This window comes from Chrysochloris asiatica, unplaced genomic scaffold (assembly GCF_000296735.1).
Source record: "Chrysochloris asiatica unplaced genomic scaffold, ChrAsi1.0 scaffold00009, whole genome shotgun sequence".
In the NCBI taxonomy this organism is placed as follows: domain Eukaryota; kingdom Metazoa; phylum Chordata; class Mammalia; order Afrosoricida; family Chrysochloridae; genus Chrysochloris; species Chrysochloris asiatica.
Window position 1 is genome coordinate 3,521,639 of NW_006408527.1, and position 16,186 is coordinate 3,537,824.

Genomic DNA, 16,186 nt, shown 5'->3' on the forward strand with positions numbered 1-16,186 from the left:
ATTGGGGTGGGGAGTATCATTGAGTTGATTCTGACATGGATAATATGCCCAATGACTAACTACGGACATGACCTCTATCCAGCCCCTCAAGTTTATTTCTGCTCCACCTTTGTCCCTCTGTTCTACAAACAAAATCTTGTTAATTCTTTGTTTCACGGAATTTCTTATTTAATCTTTTTTCCCGTTATTCAGTGGCATATTCAGTATGCCACTGAACCTTTAGATCATCTTTGTCTGTTGTTGTTAAGTGCCTTCGAGTTGGTTCCGACTCATAGTGATCCTATATAGGGTTTCTGAGGAGTGGCTGGTGGATTTGAACCACTGATCTTGCAGTTCAAACTGACTTTGTAGTCCAGCGCATTATCCCACAGCGCCACACCAGGACTCCCAGCAATAACCTCCTAAATAGCGTGGTGGAATAATTTTTGAAATAGTAGCTAAGGGTCATACACCTTACCCCAGCATTGCTTTTTGCCTCTTACCATTACCTTCCATTTAGGCAGTTGCATTGATTTAAAGAAGAAATGATTTTGCAGATTAGACAATAGTGAAAATACACTTGTACTTCCAAAATTTAGGTTTTTGGATTGAGAAAATCCAAAGTCTGAGGGAATTCAAAGCTCCAGTCATAGCAAATTCATGATAATGTAGGAACCAGGATTCCCCCAACCAGAAAGGATTCTCCAGGAATGTGGTAGTGGGGAGAGTTGGTGGAAAAGGCAGAAAGAAGTTGGAGTACTTACCTAAGAAAGGGTGTGACCCTTAGTCTCTAAGTTGAACCCTGGGAGACTGGGGTGATATAATAGAACCCATATAGGTTGAGGGTATATAGAACAGAGATGACCTGTGTCCTATTCTTAAACAGATCCCAAAATTGTCCTGTGTAATAAAAATGGCTGTGTGAGAGAAAAGTCTGAGACCTCTTAGAAGTCTCTCCTGAGAAGAGGTTAATGGTGGTTGTGTACCATGGAATCAGTTCTGACTCACAGCGACCCTGTATAAGTTTTCGGAGGCTATAAATCTTTACGGGAGCAGAAAGCCTCATCTTTCTCCCATGGGAACAGCTGGTAGTTTCGAACTCTTGACCATAAAGTTAGCAGTTTGACTCATAACCACTACACTGCCAGAGCTCCATGGAAAGTAGGAGAATGATTTCCCGAGCATCGAATATGTTAACTGCCATCAAGTCAACCCCATGCAAAATGGTAGCAGAGCATTGTGATCCACAGGGTTTTCTTTGGCTGATTTTCAGAAGTAGATCACGAGATCTTTCCTCCTAGTCTGTCTTACTCTGAAAGTTCTGCTAAAACCTGTTCAGCATCACAAAGCCTCCACTAACGGACAGGGAGTCAGTTTCAACTTATAGTGACCCTGTGTAGGGTTTTCAAGTAGCTGGAGACTTTCAACTGCCAATCAAGCAGTCAAACCAACTTTGCGGTCCAATGTCTATCCTACCATGCCTGGACTCCCATGTGTCCAAGAGGGGCCCTAAGATAGACAGTGAGCCAGCCATCCAAGAGGACCATTGTGGGTGAGAGCACAGGACAGCCTGTGTGGATGATGGCCAAGAACCAGACATTCTTTTGCACCACCAAAACACTCAATGCATTAGCACCATGCCTTTGTTTGTGCTCCCAGATGGAAGAGGCAACCTCAGGGAACTGACAGATTATATTTTTACCATCCAGAGAAAATTAGGGCTCATGACTGAAATCATTACAGTCTTTAAACACGTGACTTTGCAGATGAGTTTCATCTGTTTGTTCCTTTTCTGAGCCTTGGTCTTCATTATTACTTCTGTCAGATGCATTGTCTTTAAATAACTGCTTTAATAATGAGACTTTCTGTTCAAGAACTTTCAGCTGCTCTTTATTGTCTGTCCTATCAATGTCAAGCTTTCCTTATTTAAAAAAATCCAACCCCTAACTGTGTATTTTTCTCCTCAGCCAGAGTTCTGTTTTGGGAAGCCTTTGCCAAACATTTCTGCCCTTTAATTATTTTTACTTACTAAAATAAATCTTATCTGTATCATCTTAGCATATAATCACCAACTTCATAGACACATAGATAAGTATATACAAGAGGACTTCAGAAATTTCATGTAGAAGTGGAATTAAAAGGTAATGGAATTTTTTTCCAGTACTCTTTGAAGCCCCGTCATATACGCTGTTGTAGTGTGGCGCTCTGTAGGACAAGCAGTGGACTGCTAACTACAAGGTCAGTGGTTCAAACCCATCAGCAGCTCTTTGGAAACCCTATACAGGGTTGCTATGTGTCAGAACCAACTTGATGGCACACAGCAACAACATATATGTACAAACACACTTATTTCTTCTCTCATATGATCTTTTCCATTATACATTAACTGTCCTGAGTGTTGTTGAGTCTGTCTGACTCATAGTGACCCTGTGCAGGGTTGATATAAGAACCTCATAATCATTTGGTCTGGCCCTGCCACAGTTCCAGCCATCACATTTGTTGTTGGTAAGTGCTGTCGAGTTGATTCTGACCCATAGCAACCCTGAATAGGGTTTCTGAGGAGCGGCTGGTGAGCTTGAACCTCCAGCCTTGCAGTTCAAACTGACTTTTCAGTCCAGCACATTTACCCACAACACTACACTAGCAGTCATAGCCATCGCATTTGTTGTTTTTAAGTGCCGTCGAGTTGGTTCCGACCTATAGCGAACTTGTATAGGGTTTCCGAGGAGCAGTTGGTGAGCTTGAACTATCATCCTAGTAGTTCAGACAGCTTGGCACTCTGGTGCATTAACCCACAGTGCCACACCAGGATTCCCACCCATCACATTGTTGTTTGTTGTTATGTGCTGTGGAGTCAGTTCCGACTCATAGCGACCCTGTACAGGGTTTCCAAGGCTGTAAATCTTTACGGGAGCAGAAAGCCTCAACTTTCTCCCATGGAACAGCTGGTAGTTTCGAACTGCTGACCTTGCAGTTTACAGCCCGATTCGTAACTACTACGCTACCAGAGCTTCTTAGCCGTCACGTTGTTGTTGTTGTGTGCCATGGAGTCGGTTCCTACTCGTAGCGACCCTGTATAGGGTTTCTGAGGCTGTAAATCTTTACAGGAGTAGAAAGCCTCATCTTTCTCCCGCGGAACAGCTGGTAGTTTCAAACTGCTGACCTTGAGGTTCGCAGCCCGATTCGTAATCACTACACTTCCAGAGCTCCTTAGCCATCACATTGGGGTGAGTTAATTAAATGTTTGACCAAATATAGCAGGCTAGTTTTCAAGTTGATAATTTTGTATGGCCCATGAATGATGCTATAAATTTGGGCAGTAAAAAGGTTCCCCACCCCTGCTGTATAGGGTTTCCAAGGAGCGGCTGGTTAGTTTGAACCACCAATCTGTGGTTCAAACCAACCTTGAGGTCCAGTGCTTTATCCCATAGAATTGCACTAGGAGTCCTTATAAATTATTATTTATATATAAATTTTATGTAATAAATTGTATATCTTTATTCTCCCATGTAGTTTAAGAAGCATTTAAAGGAAGATGCTATATATATTTATTTGGTAATCCTCTCGTTGGATTGCTCAGTGCTTGTTACATATTAAAATCACAAATGTCTTCTGAGTTACTTATGTACAGAAAGGTCTGATTACATTTTGAAGAGTAGTGACACTTTTGATTTTAAGAGTATGTTACATTGGTCATGTTTTTCACCTACCTCCTAGACTTTATTAAACCATTATTCACAGAATGAATAAAACTTTCCAAATAGTGAATCTATGAGGAGTTTAAAGAATCAGCATTACCATGTGAAACTAAAATTGTTAGGGTTTTTGGTGGTTAATTAGAGGGGAATATATTGTTGCTTTCCTAATCATGGCCTCATAAGTGTTGGCTTGGAATGCCTACAAATCCAGATGGTCAAAGGCACCCATGTAACAATCTGTTGTCTACCTGGCAAACACAGACTGTGGATTCAAACAGAAATAAACCTTGGCTTCCAGACTGAAGTGCAGCAAAAGCATCCCTAAATGTAATTTACAGTCATAACACTAGCATCTCAGCTGCACTGCAGTATTTTTACTAGAAGCAGAGTTACCAAGAGGAGGAAACTATATCAGTGGGAGAAGTAAGGAAGCCAGAGGAAAGAATTTAAATAACTGAAGGCCAGGTTGATCAAGTTTTGAACTTCCACCAGTAGTTTTGTATATTTGGGGAGAGGGAAGCTTAAATTAGCTTTGTTCTCATCATTCAGGCACTATAGTAGTTGTAGCCGGATATTAAAAATGAAATAAAAAGGCAACAATGTCCTAAGAAAAGACCTTGCTACTGACCGTGTTTGCTCCTGATCTCAACTTCTTGTTTGTATTTTATCCGTGGAAAGCCTCACTACTCTTTTGTCCTCGCTTCTCACCTAAATTTTTTTTTTTTTTACTGATAATAACAGAGTTTATAAATATCTCATGGTTTTACCCTGTTGAGAACAATTTGTATAGCTTTCTGATTAGGAGAGAGGCAGTGTCATTTAGTACCTGGAAGAGGGGTTGCTGACAGCTGACCTTGAGAAACTCATGTGGAGCCACATTTCCAGTGACATTCCCACTGATTTTATGTGAGCAAAGAAGAGTTGCATGGCAAGGGGAGAGAAGAGTAGTGATATTCAGAGCATTCAAACCTTATTCTATTCCATCAGTTTCATTTTTATGTAAAATTTGAATATATCAGAATAGTATATTTTCTAAGAGAAAAGAAAAATAAAGGAGAAAAAAAATCAATAGCTGTAAATTGAGGAAGAATCCATATAGAAGCTGTACGTGGTCCAATGTTAACTAGGAGTTCTATCAACACTAAAAAAAAATCTTGATTTCATTTTCTAGTATGAGCTTAAAATAAGTAAAATGAAATGTTATCTCTAGCTTTGGAAAAATCTTTAGAATTTAAGGTATATATGTTTTTTTCCTAGAGTCCTGGTGTGGTGGTATGGGTTAATGCCCTGGATTGTGAAGTTGGTTTGAACCTCAAGGTTGGTGGTTCAAGCTCACCAGTTGCTCCTTGGAAACCCTATACAGGGTCACTATGGGTCAGAATCAACTCAATGACACTTAGAAACAACAACTTATACTTCTTCTAAGTTGGCAAACAGGATTTCTTGTTACTTTTCTTGAAAATAAATTAATGTAATATTAATATAATATGTTATATGATATATAATGGAATACAATATAATATGATATATATTTTGACCCTTATTAATAGCCCTACATTAATATACTATTAATATACTAATAGAATATAATGTATCATGTTCTAGTAACATCATAAAATATTATATTAATATTGGTAGAAACTGATGACAGCATTTAACAACATAAAACAATATTAATTTATGATTAATAAATCATTATTTGAACTGTTTAGAAGGCACACACAAGTCAAGCAAGAAATATTGTATTGGAATATGTTCTAAAGGCTACTTAAAAGAATTCACTCATTGTTTTCACTAATATATATGGCTGCAGTATTGTTGTTATTAGGTGCCATTGAGTCGATAACTGACCCATAGTGACCCTATGCACAACAGAACGAACACCACCCAGTCCTACGCCAACCTCACAATTGTTGCTACACTGAAGCCCATTTCTGCTGCCACTGTGCCCATCCATCTTGCTGGGGGTCTTCCTCTTTTCTCCAGCCCTCCACTTTACCAAGCACTTTACCAAAGTACTAAAGTACAGCGCTTTAAATGCAGCAGATGAAATGTTTATTTTTTCCTTCTATAGCTTGTTTCTCTTTACTACATTCTAAACCTCTGTTGTTTTTTTTCATCTTCAGCGTTTTGTAAGCTGAAATCATAAAAATGAAAAACTGAAAGATATAGATTAAGTGGACAAAAATTGATAAATAAGTACAGTAATCAGGGTCACACAAAAAAACTGAATGTCCAGTATATCCTTTCATTATTTGATCATTTATTGAGTTTATAGTGCAAAGTTCTCTCAAGTGTGTAGAGGAGCCAAAGTTGAGTGTGACCCAGAATTCGTCCTCTAGGGATTTAGAATCTAGAAGCGAAACCTGACATTGACTACAGTGGCTCTCTAAGCCTACTAGAAAGAAGCTTTGGTAGCGTAGTGGTTATGAGTCGGGCTACTAACCTCAAGGTCAGCAGTTCGAAACTACCAGCAGTTCTTCCAGAGAAAGATGAGGCTTTCTGCTCCCATAAAGATTTACAGCGTCAGAAGCCCTATACAGGGACACCATGAGTCAGAACCGTCTCCACGGCACACCCGCCTCCCCCACCAAACCTACTAAAATATCAGCCTCATGAAGGCAAGGATTTTTGTATGTTTTGACCACTCGTGTAGTCCCAGATACTGCTGGCACAAAGTAAACATTGTTACTGTCAAAGACCAAACTAGAATCTTTGTTTAAATTAAAGCAAAGATTTATTGAAATCATAGAAAAAAAATGTTTTGTGAATTGGAAGTCAAAAGGTCTAGAAGATTCAGAATTAAATGATATGAGGAAGAGAGCATTCAGGGAGTTTTTATAAGAAAATACAAGGAACTTCAATAAAAAGGCAGTGGTTAACTTTTAGGTAATGGTTACAACATTGGGTGAGGCTACATCTGATTGGTAAAAGATTACATACATTTCTAAAAATTTTATAAAGTTATGAAGTAGCTATTTGATTGGGTACAACTGGCCTCGAAACAATCATTAGACCCACCTTATGTGACCACAAGAAGGACATGCATAATTCAACAGTTTATCTTGAGCAAGTATCTGTTCTGAGAATTGTTTTGGACCCAGTTTTGTGAGCAGGGTGTGTGAGGGGACTTCAGAAAATTCATGGAAAAATAGAATGATAAGATAATGGAATTTTTACAAGAACTTTTTGAAACCTGGTATTTTTTTTTTTTAATAAGGTTTTTATTGAGGATTGAGTGAACGTTTACAGGGCATATCATCAGTTTTACAGTCAACAAATCATATACCTTGTTTCATTACATTGATTATAATCCCCTCCATGTACCATCAGTTAACAGTATTTCTCTCTATCCACTTAAGCTTCTTAAAAAACACACAAACAAACAAACAAAAAAAACCACTCAGGCATATATAATAATTTACATCTCCAAAGAGCATATTCTGCAAGTCTGCTTCTGGCCACCAATTCTTAGTCCTTCTCGTCTTAGTCCATGAATCTACAGTCTACATCCGCTCTTCCTCTCCATGCCCCCATCTCTGCCTCCATCTCTGGTACTGCTGCTTCTCTGGATAAGGTCCGGCATTCTGCTTGTATGTTCTTCTCTTGGTGGTCCTAGGGTTCTCTGTTTCTGGACTGTAAGATTAACCACTCCCCTTTTCTTTGTTACAAAACTTCTACCTTTACAATTGTGACAGTCGCGATTAGTCATGATAACAGTTAGTCACTATTGAATCTTACTAATCGTATCCCCATCTCTTTTCACCAGACCCATCCAGACAAGATGACAGCTATTCAGTGGGGACTCTTTCTTTCCCCCCATACTCTTAAATGCATTCCTGACCTCTTCCTTATTTTTTTCAACTCCACTGTATAGTATTTTGATACATTTTATAATAATTTTTCTGAATTCCTTCTCCGCCATTTCCAAAGCCTGCCCATCTTCCAGTATGGAGTGTAGGTCTACTTCCAGCTCATTTGCCTCAGTCACTTTATCTCGTTTCTGGACATGTGCAGATATGGTCATCTGCTTCTGTTTTTTGGGCATCTTCAGGGGTTATCTGTGGCCTTAATACTTAGATGGGTATGTATTTTGGTATTTTTTATGCTTTCTGATTGCCTCCACGTAGATGTGATCATGGAATGGGCTTCCCTTTTCACTCTTCTTCTTGAGAAATTTCAAGATGTCACTGTTGGTCATTTTGACGTAACTTAGGATTTAATTTTCAGCTTATACCCTTTTTTGTCTGCTTGTCCCACTCCACAGTCCCCATTCAGTCCTTTTTTCTAGTTGTAAACAGTTTAGGGCCAGCTGTGGCCATTTGGTTTTAATTGGAAACTGTCTCTTTAAAGTTTAAGGAGATCTGTGCGCATGTGTAGTAGAACCCTCCAAGGGTGGGGCTGGGGTGCCCACTAGCTCAGGCACCCTATAGTCACCAGAATGGAGGTGCACAGACAGCAAGAGACTAATGAACAGCTACCAAAAGAAAAGAATGTCCACTCCTATATCTCCGCAGTTCCAGGCATCTGTGGCCGCTCAGATCCTTCCCTCGCTTGGTCTCACCCAAGATGGCAGCTTCTGGAGCAGCTGTGCATCCTGGACTAGAAAGCAATGGATTTCTTGCTTCTGCCACAAATTCCCCCAGCTGTAAGCCTTCCAACCTTCTAAATATTTCTTTATATGTGGTTCACAGTTCTGGGACATACCGTGAGCCTGCTTGGTCAGGTATTCTGTGTTGTTGCTGGCGAGCTCATTACTGCACTTCTGCCTGATACGCCATCTTGTTTGTTTTCCCCAAAGTCTGGTATTCTTAAGCAAGAAAAATCCTTAAGCAAACTGTAAAAGTGGCACAGAGACCATATCTGACTCCCTCTGGCTTCACAAGGGGGCAGGACAGTGAAACTCAAAGCCAGCACAAGACAGATTCCTATGAAGTGGTCAGACATGCCACCACCCTACAGCCTTCTTTACCCTGTTTTGACACCAACCATCCCTATCACAGCTGCTTCACATCTGGGTTTGATAATCCATTGCAATGGCCACACAGAACTCATAATACTTATAATTATGGGGTTTATTAGGGAAGAGAATAGGATACAATTTAGAATCAGAAACAACTCAGGATGCAGCAATTTTCCAATTAGGAATTCCTCTCTCTGCCATACTTTAGACAAACCTTACTCTTGTCTTTGGCCCCTTGGCCACTGTCCAGCTCAGGAAAGTGTTACAAAACTCCATTAGTCTGTCCATAAATGCTCACAGGACACATTCTGCAAGTCAGCCTTCTGCCTGTAGACACTCAATTTTACTTGGTCCATGGGTTTAGAAGCTCACAGATGCTCTGTCTCTCCATGCCACTGTTTCTGCTGTTGCCACTTTTCTAGGTAGGGATCTTACGGTCTGCTTATGTTCTTTCTTGATGGTCCTGGGATGGTCTGTTCCTGCTTCTGAGATGGCTCCTTTTAAATCTAGTGGAAGGACAAAACGAACCAACATACACACCCTATTTGCATGGTCCCACCCAATCATTTAGTAGGGATTAAGAAGATGTTGAATAGAAAAGTCATGTCACGTAAATTCTGGGTACTACATTAAAAATCATATGTTTCTCTAAAACTGTTTACCAAGTGATTTACTCAGGGTAGAATGAAAAGTTAAAGAAATGAAAAGCTGTATTCTTGATACTGAAGTTACTGTGATTCACAATGGAGCTTTGGCATTGGATCTTAGCATAGCCACCATAACATATTGAAAGCCCCAAATTGATTTGGGGTGCTCTTAATCCACTCTTTTGATTATGAGATTCCTTGATTACATCTCAGGTCTTCTGTCTTGCTTAGCTAGGAATTAATTTCATTTTCAGAGTGAGTTGATGATCAGATTTCTGATCACTCACAATGAGTTACTTGTCTTCAGCAAATTTTTTTCTTAATGGATGGTCATCTGTCTCTACAGACATTTAAGTAAAACCTTGTTGTTGGTTCAAACCATAGCAACAGAAGGAAACACTGTTGTAACATAATTGTTGTTACACTTGAGGACATTGCTGCTGCCACTGTGCTGATCCATCTTGTTGGGAGTCTTCCTCTTTTTCATTGATCCTCCACTTTACCAAGCATGAGGTCCTTCTCCAGGGACTGATCCCTCCTGATAAAATGCCTGAAGTGTGAGAGATGACTTGCCATCTTGGCTTCTAAGGAGCATTCTGGCTGTACTTTTCCAACACAGCTTTGTTTGTTCTTTTGTCAGTTCATGGTCCTTTTAATATCTACTCCAGCACCATAACTCAAATGTGTCCGTTCTTCTGTGGTCTTCCTTATTCATTGTCCAACTTCCACATGCATATAAGGCTACTGAAAATACCACAGCTTGCATTAGGTACACCTTGGTCCTTAAACTGATTTCTTTGCTCTTGAACACCTTAAAGAGGTCTTGTGCAGTAGATTTGCCTAATGCAATATGCCATTTGATAATTGACTGCTGCTTCTATGAGTGTTGATAGTGGATCCAAGCAAAATGAAGTCTTTGATAACTTCAAACTTTTCTCCATTTATCATAATGTTATTTATTGGTCCATTGGTGAGGATTTTTGTTTTCTTCACATTGATGTGAAACCCATACTAAAGACTGTAGTCTTTGATCTTCATCAATAAGTATTTTAAGTCCTCTTCGCTTTCAGCAAGCAAGATTTTACCATCTGCATACTGCACGTTGTTAATGAGTCTGCCTCCAGTTCGGATACCAAGTTCTTCTTCATATAATATATCTTCTTGTGTTATTTTCTCAACATACAGGTTGAATAAATGTGGTGAAAGACTACAACCCTGGCACATACAGTCCCCATCCTGATTTTCAACCATTCAGTTTCCTGATTTTCAACCATTCAGATTTTCAACTATCCCCTTGTTCTGTTCAAATGACTGCTTCCTGGTCTATGTACAGGTTCCTCATGAGCACAATTAAAAGTTCTGGAATACACATTCTTCATAATATTATCCATAGCTTGTCATGACCCACACAGTCAAAAGTCCTTGTGTAATCAATCAAGCACAGATAAACATCTTTCTGGCATTCTCTTCTTTCAGCCAAGTTCCATCTGACATCAATAATGATATCCCTAGTTCCATATCCTTTTCTGAATCTGTCTTGAACCTCTGGCAGTTCCATATTGATGTACTGTTGTTGTAGTCATTTTGAATTATCTTTAGCAAAATTTCACCTGCATGTGATATTAATGATATTGTCCAGTGATTTTCATATTCCATTGGGTCACCTCTCTTCGGGATGTGCACAGATATGCATCTCCTCTAATCAGTTGGCCAGGTATTTGCCTTCCACATTTTTTGGCATAGATGAGTGAGTGCCTCCATTGTTGCATCAGTTTGTTGAAAGATTTCAATTTGTGTTCCATTTATTCCTGGAGCTTTGTTCTTTCCAAATGCTTTCAGTGCACTTTGAACTTCTTCCTTCAGTTCCATTGGCTCTTGATCATATGCTACCTCTTGAAATCGTTGGCCATTGGCCTTTTCATTTTGGTACAGTGACTCTGTGTTTCCGCATCTTCTTGTGATAATTTCTGCAGCTGTAGTTTTAACCAACTGGGCACCATCACATGTCAAACAGTGGTTGAAAGAATAAGCAGTTTGCACTGAAATACAAATAGGAACTAACAAAGAAAACAAATAAAATGATTTCTTATATTTTAAACAATAGAATATTGAATATGGGTTATATTCTCATATAAATATGATTACTCAGTCTGTAGTTAACTTCAGTCTCATACAATTCTAGATTAGTAGTAGTCTGAAAACTTAAACATGTTGAGTTAAATTGAAACTTGACACCTGGGAACCTGTTAATAATTTTGGTGGGTGCCACTACTTAAAATGTATTACCAGTTTCAAGGAAATGTTAAGATTTATAACAAAATTAAGGAGCTATAGTTAAACACAGGCTGAAGTGTTGGATGTCTGGAGTTATGATTAGTGGCAAATCCAACAGTCAGATTATTCGCACTAGCTACTGATTGAGCTAATCTATAATCTAATAAAGGCATTGTCATTCTAGGCATTAGCATGAGTTATGATGTACAGTAGGCAGATACTTAAGATAAGATTTCAGAATATATAAATGCTAACTACAAGGTAACACAATAAAGCAAATGTAAAAGCAAAAATAACCATAGAAATAATAGTTTAATAAAGCAAAAATAATAAAATAAAAATAACTAAGATAGGGAAAAATTCCTTTGCACAGAAGAAAGAAAATATCAAAACAAAGAATAATATCACTTGTGTAATACATCAGTTACCATAAGAATGCCACTAATCAGGAATCACACTTCAAAAATCACAACAGGTTTCATGAAATCTCCTCATCTTGGGAGGAGCTGTTTACTTTTGGCATTGTTTACTTTTAGCCACAAGGATGTTTGAACCTAAGTTTAAGTCGCGTCAGTAGTTTTAATAGTGTAGGCAAGGGCTTTAGCCTCTTTAACTGGGACAGATAGATTCATGTTTTAATTCCCTTTAATTTAATAGCACAAAGGTTAATTAGAAGTACTAAGTAGGGTTCCTTTCAGCAAAGAACCAATGAGTCTTTAAATTGATGCCCCTTCCGCTAAATATTTCCTTCTGGGTGATGTTAAGTAGATTTTTTTTTTTTTTGGATTCTAGTTTCTGCTTATCAGAGGTTTTTTATAACTTGTGAAGAATATAATTTAGAGCATTGTTTAAAGATTGTTGTGCTACATGAGGAAAAGTCATTCGGTTTGGAAGAACTACTTATTTCACTATTCATTTTTTGGTAACAGTGGTTATGAGTAGGGCTGCTCAAGGTTGGCAGTTCAAGCCCAGCTGCTCCTTGGAAACCCTATATAGTGTCGCTATGAGTCGCAACCTACTTGATGGCGCTTAACAATGACATAGTATCTTTGAATTCTATTTGAGGTACAAAAGTAAAAATTATACCATTGAAATACAAATATAAACTAACAATGAAAACAAAGAAAATGATTTCTTATATCTTAGGCAATAGAATATTGAGCATGAATAATATTCTCATATAAATCTGTTTACTCAGTTTTATGTAGTTAATTTCAGTCTCATACAATTCTGGATTAGTAGTCTGAAAACTCCTTGAGAGTTTCTACATCAGAATTCTAGAAATGTTTAATTAGTCCAGTGGTATCCACATTTGAAACATTATAGTGTTGTTCACAAGTTTGACAAAGGCCCTTTTTGTTGAAATATTTGATCGAGCGTAGTAAAACTTAGATGTAGATGACAAGCTGAAAATAGTAATGATTAATTTATAATATACCGTAAATCTGGAAAACTTGACAGGTATTAATTATAAAAGTAATGTGAAACCAAATAAAGTCAACTCAAAAAATGAAAACTTGGTGGAGGCCTCCACCAGCCACGGAGCCGCTATGCACCCACCCGGCCCATGCAAACACTGGCCTAGAGCCAGGATCGGAACTACAAGATGGCTGCCCAGGACCTTGGGGGCATTAGCCCTCTCCAGCAAATGTTGGCTTCGAAGGCTGGAGCTGTGGTCACCTCCCTCTTGATGACACCCTTGGACGTGGTGAAGGTGCGCTTGCAGTCCCTGTGCCCTCGGTAGCTTGCAAAATGACGCCTCCTTCTAGATTCTGGCTTGTCTCCTACACTAAATGGAAGTGCCTCCTGTACTGCAGTGGGGTCCTGGAGCCCCTTTACCTGTACCCAAACAGTGCCCGTTGTGCCACCTAGTTTCAAGATCCTACCCGCTTCACTGGCACCATGGATGCCTTTGTGAAGATTGTGCAGCATGAGGGTACCAGGACCCTGTGGAGCGGCCTCCCAGTCACCCTGGTGATGACTGTAACTGCCACCTACTTCACAGCCTATGACCAACTCAAGACTTTCCTGTGTGGCCGAGCCTTGACCTCTGACCTCTATGCACCCATGGTAGTGGGCACTCTGGCCTACATGGGCACTGTGACTGTAGTCGGCTCCCTGGAGCTGGTACGGACAAAGCTGCAGGCACAGCATGTATCCCTACTGTGAGGTGGGCATCTCTGTGCAAGCCGCAGTGGCTCAGGGTGGCTGGCATTCCCTGTGGCTGGCCTGGGGGCCCTTCGTACGTTTCCTTCTCAGCCCTCTATTGGTTTAACTTTGAGCTGGTGAAGAGCTGCCTGACTGGACCCAGACCAAAGGATCGGACCTCCATGGGTATCAGTTTTGTGGCTGGTGGCACCTCAGGGACGGTGGCGGCTCTCCTGACTCTGCTTTTCTATGTGGTGAAGACTCAGTGCCAGGTTGCGCTGGGACAGATTGGTGGCTGTGAGAGTGAGACCCCCACGTGTCGACTCCACCGGGCTGCTGCTGAGGAGGATCCTGGCCAAATAAGGCACTAGGGGACTCTGAAAACTTCCTCCAGAGGATCATTAAGGCTGCTCCCTCCTGTGCCATTGTGTTCAGCACCCATGAGTTTAGGAAAAGCTTCTTCCAGTATCTCAGTCAGGAACAACTACGGGGCGCATGAAAGGGACCAGGGACTGAGGCCCCACATCTCTTCCAGGGGTGGGGTGCAGGGGCAGAGGAGACAGCCAAGTGCCTTTTCCTCAGCACTGAGGAGTGGCCCCTGCATCCCTTCCCACCTCAGGACCTCAGATGTGACTCCTCCTGTTCCCCACCATGAAGCGCAAGCATTCTCACTCCCCACCTCACTCCCACCCCGCCCAAGTTCAAAACCAAATCTGCTGCCTGCTCACACCCTTGTTTCCAAGTATGTTTGCTGCAACTGGGCCTGCCTCCAGGAGTCAAAACTCCTGGGTCTGCCTCAGTCTTCCCTACCTCTATTAATTCCTGATGTCGAAAACCAAACAGCCACCACTTGTCTATCAGTTTGTTGTGCTGTGGTGGCTCGTGAGTTACTGTGATTCTGAAAGTTATGCCACTGGTATTTTAAATACCAGCAGTGTCACCCATGGTGGACAGGTTTCAGATGAGCTTCCAGAAGAAGACAGACTAGGAAGAAAGAGTGACAAACTACTTCCGAATATTTAGTCACTGAAAACCTTGTGAATAGCAGAGAAACACTGTCAGATATAGTGCTGGCAAATGAGACCCACAGGTTGGAAGGCACTCAAAATGTGACTAGGGAAGAGCCACTTCCTCAAAGTAGAGTTGGCTGTGATAAAGTGAATGGAGTAAAGCTCATGGGAGAAAAGCCCGTGGGATCTTCATTTGCTGATGGGGCACAACTCAAAATGAAGAGAAACAGCTGTAAACATCCACCGAAAATCGGAACATGGAATGTACGAAGTATGAATCTGGGAAAATTGGAAGTTGTCAAAAATGAAATGGAACACATAAGCATCGATATCTTAGGCATTAGGGAGCTGAAATGGACTGGTATTGGCCATTTTGAATCTGACAACCACATGGTTTACTATGCCGGGAATGACAAATTGAAGAGGAATGGTGTTGCATTATCATCAGAAAGAACATATCCAGATCAGTCATGAGGTACAATGCTGTCTGTGATAGGATAATATTCATGCACCTACAGGGATGCCTAGTTAATACCACTATTATTCAAATTTATGTACCAACCGCTAAAGCCAATGAAGATGAAATAGAAGAATTCTACCAATTTCTTCAATCTGAAAGTCATCAAGCATGCAATCAAGATATAGTGATCATTACTGGTAATTGAAATGCAAAGGTTGGGAACAAAGAGGAATGATCAGTAGTTAGAAAATATGGCCTTGGTGATAGAAATGATGGTGGAGAACGCATGGTAGAATTCTGCAAAACCAATGATTTGTTCATTTCAAATACTTTCTTTGGACAGCGTAAGAGACGACTGTACACATGGGCCTCACCAGATGGAATATATAGAAATCAAATTGACTACATCTGTGGAAAGAGAAGATGGAAAAGCTCCATATCATCCGTGAAACCAAGGCCAGGGGCAGATTGTGGGACAGACCATCAACTGCTCATATGCAAATTCAAACTGAAGCTGAAGAAAATGCAAACAAGTCCACAAGAGCCAACATATGACTTTGAATATATCCCACCTGAATTTAGAGATCATCTGAAAAACAGATTTGATACATTAAACACTAAAGACCGAAGACCAGAAGAGTTGTGGGATGACATCAAGAACATCATACATGAAAAAAGCAAGAAGTCATTGGGAAGACAAGAAAGAAGGAAAAGGTCAAAATGGATGTCAGAAGAGACAATGAAACTTGCTCTCCAGCATAGAGATGCTCAAGCAAACAGAAGAAATTAGGAGGTCCAAGAGGAAATGGCTAATGCTTAACTGTTTCAAGAGGTAGCATGTGCTCAAGAGCCAATGATACTGAAGGAGGAAGTCCAAGGTACATTGAAGGAATTGGCAAAGAAAAAGGCACCAGGATTTGACAGAATAAAAATTGAAATTTTTCAAGAAAGTAAGGTGGCACAGGAGGCACTCACTCATCTCTGTCAAGAAATTTGGAAGACAACTA

The 16,186-nt window shown here is 40.2% G+C and overlaps 1 pseudogene; it reads left to right on the plus strand.

The window, feature by feature from the left end:
• Positions 1 to 13,167: 13,167 nt before the first annotated feature.
• Positions 13,168 to 14,208, plus strand: LOC102841137 (annotated as a pseudogene).
• Positions 14,209 to 16,186: the final 1,978 nt, after the last annotated feature.